Source organism: Anastrepha ludens, chromosome 2 (assembly GCF_028408465.1).
Source record: "Anastrepha ludens isolate Willacy chromosome 2, idAnaLude1.1, whole genome shotgun sequence".
NCBI lineage: Eukaryota > Metazoa > Arthropoda > Insecta > Diptera > Tephritidae > Anastrepha > Anastrepha ludens.
The window spans coordinates 64726752-64739622 of record NC_071498.1 but is presented as its reverse complement, the minus strand read 5'-3'; positions in this window follow the sequence as shown (position 1 = coordinate 64739622).

Genomic DNA, 12871 nt, shown 5'->3' with positions numbered 1-12871 from the left:
AATATCTCCCTCGCTCCCATGTTTCCTAAGTATTTTGCGAGCCTGTAGGATCGCAAAGACTTGTGCCTGAAAAACATTAGCAGTATTCGGCAATTTTAGTAAAATAGATAACTTGGCTGATTTAGAAGAAAACGAAGTTTAGAGAAATATGGCGTAAACTACCTAAAAATGCTAACTTGTCCCTTGAAAGATTGCCTCCAGAGGCCAACCTCCTTTAACCTGATTGCACTTTGAGTAGCGATGGAGATGAGAAGTAAGTGCAAAGCAACATTGAGAGCAGTACTGAGATAAGATCTACATGCTCCGGTGATGTCAATACAGGCAGTATTTTGCACTCTCCCCAGTTTTGTGATATTATAGCCCTTCCGAAGAGCTTCTAATCAAACCAGGGACTACACAACAATATTTTTATAAAAAAAATTATGGTATATTTTAGCTTATCAACGAGAAGCTCTTAGGGACATGAATAATCGAGGACAAAAGCATTCTCTGTCTGAAACTATTTTGCCCACAAATATGTAGATATACAACCTTTTCCTAGTTTGTCTAACTGAAAGCTTCCTACGTTGCAGTTGCAAGTATTATATGGCATATCAGAATAGATTCTCTTAAAAGCTGCTGAGTAAGTCCTTGCCTGCAAATTCATCCGACTTTAATGAAGTGAGATTTTTCCTGTTTAGCCGTTTTCTATAAAGGTCAGTAACAGTATGGCACCCGTTCAGAATAGACGGTAAAAGAGACCTTTCAGTCACTAAGGACGAAAGCATCCTTTCCTACAGATTCAGCTCTAGCTCCAGCTCCAGCCTGAAAGATGGCGTAGAGATTAGAAAAAGAAAGGTAGAGATTTAACCATAGTATTCACGAGAAGACACAACCTCCCGTTCTGTCATCAGGCCTTAAGCCATCCGTGTAAATGGTCCTATTTCGAGCCTTCAAACAAAGCCTTTCGGAAGTCCAAAAAAGGTATTAATGCGTCTATTTACTTTTGACCAAATCGCCTTGTAAAAAAGAGACTAAGTACCAGGAATGGGTTCAAGTACTTCTTGTACTTATTGTTCTTGTACTCAAGTGCACGACACATTCCAGCACAGCTTGCTTAGTAAGTAATTTTTTCCGATCACATATTTTCATACGCCAGTTATTTATTTTAAAAATGACTGTGAAAATCTTCATTTCTAATAAACTCCAAGCAACGCTTAGTTGCAGTTCAAATTGAACTTCTTTAATTTCTACGAGCATCCACTCAAAAATTTTCTCATTATTTACAAATCTTTAGAAACTTTATCTCTGAAATTCCATTCGCAAGCCAGCCATCCAGCCAGCATTTTTGTAATTACAATCAGGGTTTAGTGCAGGCGGATTTCCCAATTAGTGAGATATAAAATAGTCTCGTTTTGTATTCATTGTTTTTAAGCTTCCATATGAGATACAAATGTAACTATTAGAACAAAACATACGCACGAATATCTCGGTCAATGAAATTGCTGAGGAGTATCGATAACGAAATTGTAAAGAATAAAAAATCATAAACTCACCAACTTACACGCATACCAAAGCGTACGAATTTCTGCAATCCCTTGTTTGTATTTAGCTTAAAAGGAAATCTCATTTGGAGTACTAAATTGCTGTTGGCCCACCCATGGCTAATTTTTCTTTTCTCCTCTTGAAGCTTAAGCAGAGCAACGCCTGCTCGTAACTAGCCAGATGGATGGAAGTACGTCCGAACATTCATCCATTCGCATTTGGCCGTCAAAATTCCCATTACTCAACTCAAGAGTCGCCTGTAATTCACTGACGCAAGGGCGGAGCTACTGGTATATGATGAGGGGGATGTGATAAGCGTGGATGGCTGCAGTGGTGGTCTGTGGCTTTCTTAGGATTTCAAAACGGACAATGCCTATTTCCTCGGTGTCAAGGCGGTGAAGAGATGACTCCGATATGCAACGGAAGTCAAAACAATGCAGCACCCCATTTTGCAGAGTTTTGACTTATTTTCCTTTTCTGGCGCAAAATCAATTAACCAATTTTGTTTTAGAAGCACTTTTTTATTGAATATAAAAACATATTTAGAGTGCCTCTCTGTTTGTCTACGCTTAATTGCAGCTGTTTGAAAATTCTTTGTTCCGAATTGGTGACTAATTTCGCGCCACCTTAAACTGTTGTTAGTATGTAGGGGACGGTACCTAAACTATTAATTTAATTTGAAACTAAACCACTTTAGTGCTAGAGAAACTAAAAATCGACCAGTAGCTTCTTTGCTATGAACTGGTAAGGCCCAGTTGAGTGGCTTCAGTCTTTTCTATATGCATGTATATTTGTATATAAAATTCAGGATCAAATGTTAGATGTTTATTTAATCTATGTAATCTTAAAATATCTTTATAATAATTAACGAACTCACTATCATTATTCTTAAAGAATTTGCCTAACCTTCTATAAGCCGCCAAGTCTTCTAATGAAATTTTTGCTGTCTTTTCTGTCGAGTAGAATCACAGGCTCTTATCACTAGCTCGTATGCGCAAATTTAATAAGCTGTGATCGCATTTTCCATTTGTTTTCATAAGTGAAACTATTACTATTTTCTCGTAGCTGTAAAACACTCTTCATCATACCAATACCTCTTCCGAGATCTCTGATCTAGATTTACTAGTTTCACTATTCACGATTATTGTCGTCATTAGTCTCTTCCGCTGAAGCGCGTGCGAAAAGTATTAGAGAATCTTACACAGATATAGTGAGCTGCGATTATGGCGCCAATCGGTGCAAAATTCGAAATTCCGCGGCACGGATTTACCTTCGCCTTTCCTCATTACAATTCACAAGCAAAATTTGCGCTTCTTTACATGAGAGTTTTAATACACGTCGTAGTCCCCAAATCTTGCTAGGGATCTTTCTGCTTAAAACAGCTTCTGAATGGCGTTGATGAGCGCACCCGTAGTCTTCAATGATCTAAAGACACACCTTCAAACTATAGTCTTTATGGTGTTTGCCTTTTGTGGAATCAGAAAAGAAAAATACTTTTTTCATTGAAATTATTGTGATCCTGATTCCTCCAAATCTTCGAGAGAACACAATTCCGAGTTATGTATTAGCAAAAAATTTCAGTAAAAAACCGCTGGCCGCAAGAGATCCTCGCTTGCACTTCCTGATGGACAGATGTTACGGACTTTATTTGACTCTTTTACCGAACGTCTTGAAATGCTTTCATATTCTTCTCCGTCCGTCTTGATCGTAGTTTCAAGAGGTTTTTTGCAGTATATTTGGTAATGAGAGCCCCAAAAACCCCAAAATGCGAAACCCTGCCATAAGAATGAATATTGAGGAAGTCAGTAAAAAAGTCAATTTATTTAAAACTCAGTAAGACATCAAACATTTTTCATAATTTTCGTGGAATATTCCTTCTGCTTTTAGCTCACAAAAAATTTGGTTATGAAATTATAAAAAAAACCAAGCGCCCCTCCTGAAACAAGTTATTCGATCGGCCAGTGCATAATTGTGCACTCAATTACATTTAAGGGCACATATATTTATAACAGCAGCGAATACCCTGTAGGAAATAGCTGAAGGATCGCGCTGAGATTTAGTGCGATTTTCTCAATTACGTGTAAGAATGTTTCCAAACCAAAGTAAATTCGAACCAAAAATCGCACATACGGACGATAGCAGCGTGTACTGACTATCACTTCTGATAGAAAATATAGCGTGTTTTAAGTATGTAAGTATTTAACGTCATGAACTTGTCCCACGGTGCTCAAGAGCACAGCCGATGAAATCATTTCATTGATCAACGCATAAAACTTCAAGCATTTTCGGTACTAATTGACAGTTCACTAACACATTTTTTAATGTTCGAAGCCTATCTAGAAACTCTGCCATGATTTAATTCGGCAAAAAGTTGCAAGACTTCTTCATATTGAATTGATACGAAGCTGAACTCTACTCATATTTGGTTGTTAAACAGCAGATACCATGAAATTTCCAACAGTCCATTTGCAACAATATAATAAAACGAGCTCCAAGAGCTTTTGCTCCTCGTCATGCCAGAGTCAAGTATCCGGTCAAACCTTGTTGCAGAAATCACTACCGCCAGAGATTGGAAGAGCCCATAAATCACGTACTATTACACACATACCCATTCGCATAAAACTAACTAAACAATTGCCGATGAATTGGCCAACTGCGGATCAGCGGTTAACCCACAGGAATCAGACTCAATAATTGGAATCAGTTTTGCAGGAACCATGAATCGGATCCGCGTTTATGTATGCAATTTGCATAAAGAGCGATGGTCCGGTCTAAAACGCTGAAGAAATGTAAAGTGTTTTATGACAAGCCCGAACAGAAAACTGTTGAACCTTCTTCTGAGTTAGGTTATGTTATATTAGCTAGGTTGCTTGTCAAAGCAAGACACCGGGTGGTCCAAGGTCCATTGTGATACCAGCATTTGATTTCCATCCGCTAATTAAGTTGCTTAGGCCACTTATGTAGACCTTTCAATCTCTTCTTCACCACCACAACTCCTGCATAAGTCATTGTGAGGTACACCCATTCTACTGGCTATGGTGCTAATAGTACAGTGACCCGTACTGCTGGACTGTTGAATTCATGCAGACATTTTGTCTTTTTAGGATTCAGCTTTGGCCCGAGCGTTTTGGAGACCCGCCGGTTAGTAGTCAGAGACCAACTTCTATTGGTTTCCGCGATTGCGCTCAATTTAATCCCAGTGTATAGTTCGTTTATAGGAATATCCATGTGCTCTTCCACTCACTGAAGGTCAAACTCAGAGCGTTTCCTTGCACACTCACACACACTCAGCACACCCACTCTTTAATTTTGCTCCACTCTAGTCTAGCCAGAAACCCAACGAAGTGTAGGGTTGTGTTGTTGGATAAGCGAGAGTGACCTTCTGAGTTTTTGCTGCTTTGTCTGAAGCGTAGATCTCAGCTTGTAAGACGTTACACCAGTGTGGGAGTCTAAAAGAACAATTTAAGGATAATCGTTCCGAGTACACTCTCGATTTAGTGCCATTGTCCATCTGCGAGCCGTTAGTGTAAATATGGTGACCACTATCAAACTTTCTTCTAAAATTTGGAAGAAAAGACGTTCGGGTGATTGTCGGTATAATTACAGGACACAACATATGGGGTCCTCTTTGTCCGTCTTGCATGAATATTTTCTATGTTCAACGCTACGAATCAAACTGGAGGATACTTTCAGCTTTGCCAAAGAATCCGGAAAATTCTCACTGGACTAGCTACCTCTGTCTCTGTTTCTATTCTATCTCTTTCTCTCTGTTACTTCTCTCCTTTCCTCCTTGACTATTTATAGTTTTACTTCTCAGAGCTTTGAATACAATAGCCTCTTAGGCCTGCGTGTTTCACCTGTCTCTTTGTGCTTCTTGGCTCGCTTTTTTTCAAAACTCCATTTCAATTTGAATCCGGTCATGGAGACTACATTACTCACTTTATATCGTCCATCAGTCCATCCAGTCACCACACAATAAAAATTCATAGCATCTGAGTGCATCGAGCATTCACATTGGCCGTTCACCCCGTGCTGCCTACCTGTCCTGCGCAAAAATCCCAGCGTATAGGACAAGTCTCTTTTATGTACAAATGCATTAATATGGCAACGTCGTGTTAACAGGATATTTAAGCTGTGATAAAATAAAAAATCCAAGCTCCTTGCAACAAAGAAACGTCCGGAACGTATTCGCATGTCCAACCAGCTATTGCAGTAAGGTCACATTAAGTACTGTTTCCATTAAGTACTTTCGAATCACCGAAGAAGGATGCAGTGGGGGATAATTGAGGCTTTTAGGATGGGATCGCATAAACGCACCTGTTGCTGACATAAAAACGAAGGGGAAAACGGACCTCTTACGTTACAAATTTCAGTAGCAGCTCATCAGTCCGATACTATTGGATTTTCCTGCAGGGTAAGGAAACTTATTTGTATGTGTATAGGTATGTACATATAAACACTTCGTACACTTGGGCGTCGCTGGCCAGTGTCCGAGCAGAGAAGGCAGCCATAGTTGGCTTCTTGCGACAACAACAGCCAAAGTTTTCCGAGCCAACATCAACTACCGCTAACCAGTTTACCACTCACACGCACACACACACTTCAATCTTTATATTTTTCGTTGCTTGCGTTTGTTTGCCTCTTTTTCTTCACTTCTCACATATTTGCAATTTTTTTATTAATTCACCATTTTGAACTTTTGTGTTTATTGTTATTTTCTTGTGTTTATTGTTGATTTTTTCCCTGCTTTTGGTGCTCTTATCTGCGAAGATTGATTTTATCTTATAAATAAACTGATTTTTTTTTTGTTTTCGCCAGCAAATTGCTTATTGCCGTAACACTTCTCTGCTCCTCGCACCTCGTCTCTCTTTTGCACCCCCTCTCTGGAGTTATCTTGCCTGTACTTCTGGTATTCCTCTGCAATTCTGCACTACCTTTATTCACATAACGAGGCATTTTTGTTCTGATTGATCTCAATTTCAGAGTTTTTTAAATTTTTTTTATTTATTACGAGTATCTCCTGCGATACTTTCCTGCATCAAAATCAAATCCCTCTTGACATAGTGGCTCGAATGAAAACTTCGCCCAAAAAAAGTAAAACGAAATGCCAAATATATATGGACGTATGTATGTATGTTTGTTAATTTAACCAAATATAGTGAGACGAGTTTTTGTTGGTGGCGTGGTTCGTTGGTGGTCCGCAAATATTTTGTTGAAATTGTAATAATTTATTGCTTTTCGCTTCCACATTCCATGGCTGTTTTTGAGCAGGGTGTCTTAAATTAGTTTTTATTATTAATTTATTTTTGTGGACCCCAGTGTGTGGAGTAAAATATTATTTTAGCGAAGCCTTAAAGAAATAATAGTTAATAGTTATTCAACTAAGCCCTTAACACACTGAGTGCCACTATACACACTAATATAAGCCTCTTCGATGCGCCAAGGGTAGCAAGTGGCGAGTAGATGAAGCAAATATGAGTACTAGTGAGACCGCGTTTATACAGGTAAAGTCTTGTTGCTTCAACTCATTACTTGTGATGCTCGCCCTTGTGTTCTCGTTCTTCTCAATGCTGTTGTTGAAAGTAGGCTAAAAACTAATAATTGCAAGAAATGTTGAACCTGTATGAACGCGGTCTAATGAAATTTTCTCGAAATGGAGTTGGCAGCATGGAAAATAGTGAGTTATACCAGTTTTATGAGGTATAACTACACTCGCTAACGGCGCACAGTGCGGCCGATTCCCGAAAAGCTGGCCAAAACTCAAAAAATTAAGTAATTGATTCAAAATTTCTTACTCGGGGGTTGTCGGGGTCGCTTATTACGAATTTGATCTTAAAATTTTGAAAATCCACCCCCTTCCACCCCTATTGGCCACCCCCTCACGTGAAATAGCGTATATTCTAGAAGATAATCAAGATGCATGTAAATTTATATGTTTTCGGGGTCGCAAGGTAGCAAGTGGTAGCAGCTGAATCTTGTTTTATTCAGTAACCATTACTTTTTTGAGTAATCTTTAATAGGTTTCAAAGCAGCATATGACGGCGTTGTATTACTATACAGTTTGAAAACTCAAATTTTATAAAAAAAATTGCAAAAAATATATCTACGTATTGCTGCAGCTAAAAATTTTGTGTCGAGGTATTGATATGTACTAAAGATTTCTCGTATTTTACTAACCTTCCGAAGATGATTCCATTTGGTATTGTTCAATTTACTCCATTACAAAATCTTTCAAATGTGTACAACTTTCACTATTCATCGACAGTAATACGATGCTCAAACGAAGGCCACGTTGCGACTGAAAATACAGAGGATACTTAGGGTACAGGACGTTGCTATGAACGGTTTTCACTACTCAAGGCATTACTGTAGCCAACCCAAAGACAAAAAAACTCTATCTAGAAACTTTTTTTTTTTCGACTTTTGGCCAGCTTTTTGGGAATCGGCCGCACTGTGCGGCGATTTTGCTCGATAACTTTGTTGTTGCTTTCACATGTTGTTAAATTTTTTGTCAAGTGAGCAGAGCCTAGAAGTTGAGAGCAAAAAAGTGCCGAATCCAAGGTGCCTTATATACTCGTACATATGAAATCGACATTCCCCCAAATACCATTATTGCTATTATTTGCACACTACAATTTAGTACTATTCTTTGAAATTAAAACAAATCCTTACTAAATTAACTTTTTTCTGGTTGCTAAAAGGGTACATAATATTCTTTAGAATAGTGTTCCAAGAAATAACCGCATTTGAAAGCGTCATATGCGGCAGAGAGGGGCGCACGCCCACAATGACGATGAAGAGTCACGTACATTAACTTTTTGTTTATAAAGGTATTCACTTGAACTTGAAAGAGCCTCAAAAGTAGCGGAAACCTTGAAACTTCTCCAGCCTCGGGAAGACATGACACCACTACCACGAATAATAAAATACTTTTTTCCGACTCTCGTAAACCCGGAAGGCAAATAGGTACGCGAAAATAGCTGTGAAAAGACTTTCCTAAGTATAAGTAAGTAAGACTCCTAACGTCACAGAAACAATCGGACTCGCAGATAAACTAAGCAATAATCACTAGAGAATTGTAATAAAATAAAGAAATAAATAATTGGCGCGTACGCTTCTGTTAGGTGTTTGGCCGAGCTCCTCCTCCTATTTGTGGTGTGCGTCTTGATGTTGTTCCACAAATGGAGGGACCTACAGTTTCAAGCCGACTCCGAACGGCAGATATTTTTATGAGGAGCTTTTTCATGGCAGAAATACAATCGGAGGTTTGCCATTGCCTGCCGAGGGGCGACCGCTATTAGAAAAATGTTTTTATTACTTTTGCCTTCACCGAGATTCGAACCAACGACCTCTCTGTGAATTCCGAATGGTAATCACGCACCAAGCCATTCGGCTACGGCGGCCGAATTGTAATAGACAGAAGTAATATGCAAATTCCAGTAGGCAACACTAATTACAAATATTACATACAACAAAAATAAACTGTTATAGTCTGGCCAGACTACGTTTTCCATTTGTAGCATATTTTTCAATTTATTTTAATATATTTCTATTGTAGCTAACGACTTGAGCTTCCAGTAAGCTTCCTAAAATTTAATTTTCTATCGATTTACGGATATAACCTTTTGAAAGGATCCTCGAACAGGACGAAAAAAGGCCAGACCTGGGTGCGCAACTGAAAATTTCAAAAAAAAAAAAATTTCCAACGGGTTGTCTTAATAAATTATCTAAACTTTAAAATGAGTTCGAAAGTGTCAAATTTCAGAGTTTCGCTAATGCGCTGCGCTTCGAAAACTCTGGAGGTTTTTTACTATTTGCGTTTAATCTTTATACCAATGTTTCAATTCTCATTCTCTCAAAAAATAACTGACTATGGTAGATTTCGACTGAGGAATTGTTTAGGATGTAGCTAAACAATTTTAGACCCCTACACTTAACCAACTCCTGCCTATCTTTGCACAACGCTAAAAGAAAAATTAGTCTCGCTCTACAAAAAAAGAAAATTTTCTATACTTTATAGTAGGGACGGGCAGCAGTGTGGCACGCTCGCAGCAGAGCGTGCTAGCAAAGTGCTAGATGAGGGGGCGACAAACTTACATCAGAAGGGTAAGCAATAAGCGTGTACGTATATTAATCAGTTCTAAGCAACGCGTATGTGTTTGTAAAAAAGAGAGTGAAACTTTGCCAATTGATTGCCTTTGATTTTGAAGTGTTGGGATTTGCTAGATCGTTCATATTAAATAATAAAATGCTTTTGGTTTTTTTTTATTGGAAACGCTTCTTTGAATATTAACATCATCTTTGCAAATTTATATTTTATTTACTTTTATAATTTTTGTAATCAAGAAGTTTGAACATTCGCATGTCAAAGTTTCATAGTCGCTAAACTATGCGGAGAAAAATTTGTACTGACAAATCGGAGTATATTTTTCTGAATGAAAAAATTGTCTTCGTTTACATATAAGTATGTATGTATATCGTATGTTTTTATGTTAGTGCATTTTTTTTAAGAACATGTTTCCATTAAAAAAATAGAGGATTTTTTCAAAAAGCATTAGGGAAATTATCTTAGCAGAGTGGGTATTCTTGGTGAGTACTTGGTTGCTCTCAAATTCAAATCACGTGCATATGGCAATGCGCACAGTATGACAAAGTACACAAATATTATTAGAGAAATTTGTTTGCATCCGCTCATGGATTTCGCACCATCGGTGGCAACGTGAACAACTTTTCGACATGATACACCCATGCGTTCAATACCATGTTCATTAACACATTGAAATAAATCTTCACCTTTAGTCGTCCCTTTCATTGGAATAATGTCCAAAAGTTCTTCGCATATATTTAGGTGGGCATCAACTCCTCGGATAAAAATCGCTAATTGGGCTATGTCGGATATATCTGTACTTTTGTCAATTGCCAATGAAGTCGCTCTGAATGATTTTATACGCTCTTCTAACTGCGATTCTGTAATTTCCGCCATTTCATCTACTCGTCTGCTTATAGTTCTACGAGATAAGGGGACAAAATTCCTACTGCTTTTAATATACAAGACTTCACCAATTCGCCATCCGAAAATGCACGATTCTCACGAACAAGGTTTAACGCAATTTCTTAAGTTGCACGCTTTGCATCTACAACGTAATCTTCGCTTTCCTAAGAAATAAAAAAAAATTTTAATAATTTGAATTTCCGACCTCCTGTAATTTGGCAAATGGCTTACTGCTATCGAATCGGGCTCTTCGTTTAGACTTAAGGATTTGTATAAGCTAACGCAATACTTCACACACCTCAACCAAAAAGTCATTGGGACCCAACACTCCACACGCGCAACGCTTTTGAGGAAATACCAGAGCAGCGATTGGCGTTCCCGTGGGAAACGCCTACTCAGCAAAGTACTGGTCACGTTGTAAGCACACGGGCTTAGCTTTTAGTCTTAGTATTAGAATTGAAATATTTTTAAGTTCAGTTGTAAAGAGATTATCAACCAATAAAGACCTGTCTCGTCCGTAACAATTTTTTTTATAAACCACCACGACCGGGTAGTTTAACTTATATACTTTTCCTTTCTTCTCCTACATATTCATCATACTCACTCCTTGCAGCTCATAATGTCTCTTTATGTTAAAAACCTTACACACCACACGTTTTTCACATACAAGGCATTGCGATTCTCCGTCTACATATTTGCATAAAAAAGTTAAACTCCACTTCGGATTCAAATTTAACAATGTTCTTTTATTTGAGGTCATGCTGAACCAAATGTTTCGTATTTAATATTTTATTTAACTTTGTTTATTTAAATTAAAAGTTAAAACAAAGTAATATATTACACATTAGAAATAAATTTATGTTTTTGTCGGCAGTTGAACACTGTGCACTTTGTTTTGACGTTCGCCGTTTCAAATTTTTAAATAGAATTTTCAGCACTTTCACTGCATCCACACCATACAAATACACTTAATATTAGTGGTTTTTTATGCGACAATAATATGTAACTTACGGTCTCAAAAAATATCGTCGAAAAATGAAGAAATCACGAAAAAACTGATTTTATTTATGAAATGTCAAAACTTATGAGTAAGAGTTGCCGCAGTTGTTAAATGTGGGAATCAATTTTGGGCATTGTTGATTTTATTATTCATGATTTATATACATAAGTATATACTCTTGGTTGTTTATTTTTATTTGCAGTTGTACATATCAGAGTGTATTGGATTTAGATGGGCGAAATTAGTTGTCAATCACGTCCACTTTTTATGAAAAATAAAAGAAAAAATGGTATCATTCAGTAGCTAAAAATTTTGAAACATTTGACAAACTGCGGTAGCTGAAGAGAGTTTGCAGTTTCATAAAGTAATTTGCTAAAACATTTGATTTTCTGGATTTCTTAGCTTAATATAAAAAACATCAATTTAAAAAAATATATCCGATCTCAAAAACCATTTAAGTAATCATAAGATAAGTGTGCATAATTTACAGATTCGTCAGTATATGCAGTGATCAATATTATTGAAGATTTAACTGTCATTGCTTTCCAATATGTAAGATTTTAATTTAATCTCAAATTAAATATTTTCAGAGGCCTTAATCTTCTTTACATCTAGCAATTAAAAAACAGTATTACGCGAACTTTTGAAATGTTTTATTGAATGTCTATTGTTGTTTATTATCTTAACTCATTATTATAATAGAAAGTGTAATATGTATTTAATTTAGTTGTTGAAGAAAAATCTACCAAAAAACCAAATTTTTTAGAAATTTTTTGATATGAAGTTAAAAGTTGTCATCCCTGGTAAGAATTCATGAATAATTGCTCTCTCAATCAGGATACAAACACAGACACAACTCGCTCCATTTTTCTGTTTCTTCCCTGTGCTTTGTTATCCCCCTTCACCTAGCACTTTTAGCTCGCAGAAGCACACGCTGCTGTACAGTGCAAATGTGCTGAGTTTGCCCCATCACTACTTTATAGGATTTGGGGTATCTCCAATTAAAAAAAAAATTAAAACTAATGTACATATGTACAAAATACGCTTTTTTTATTTTTGGCAAATTTGGGTAGTGAAATTAAAACTTTAAATATAATAATATCTATTTGTAAATATTTTATTTCAAATGTACGAAAAGAGTAGTTTAGCCATGTAAATTCTATAGTAATTATGCGAATTTTCAAAGCGTTGGTGGTGCACGTAAATATTAAATAAAAATAAATAAAAATAGGTGTCTAATTTTTGGTCATACAGCAAATTTGGGTAGTGCATCAAGAAAAAACATTTCGTTTTTTGTCATACCAATACTCGCGTGAATATTTGTAAAATCCTTCTGCATTTCCAATAATTAATGT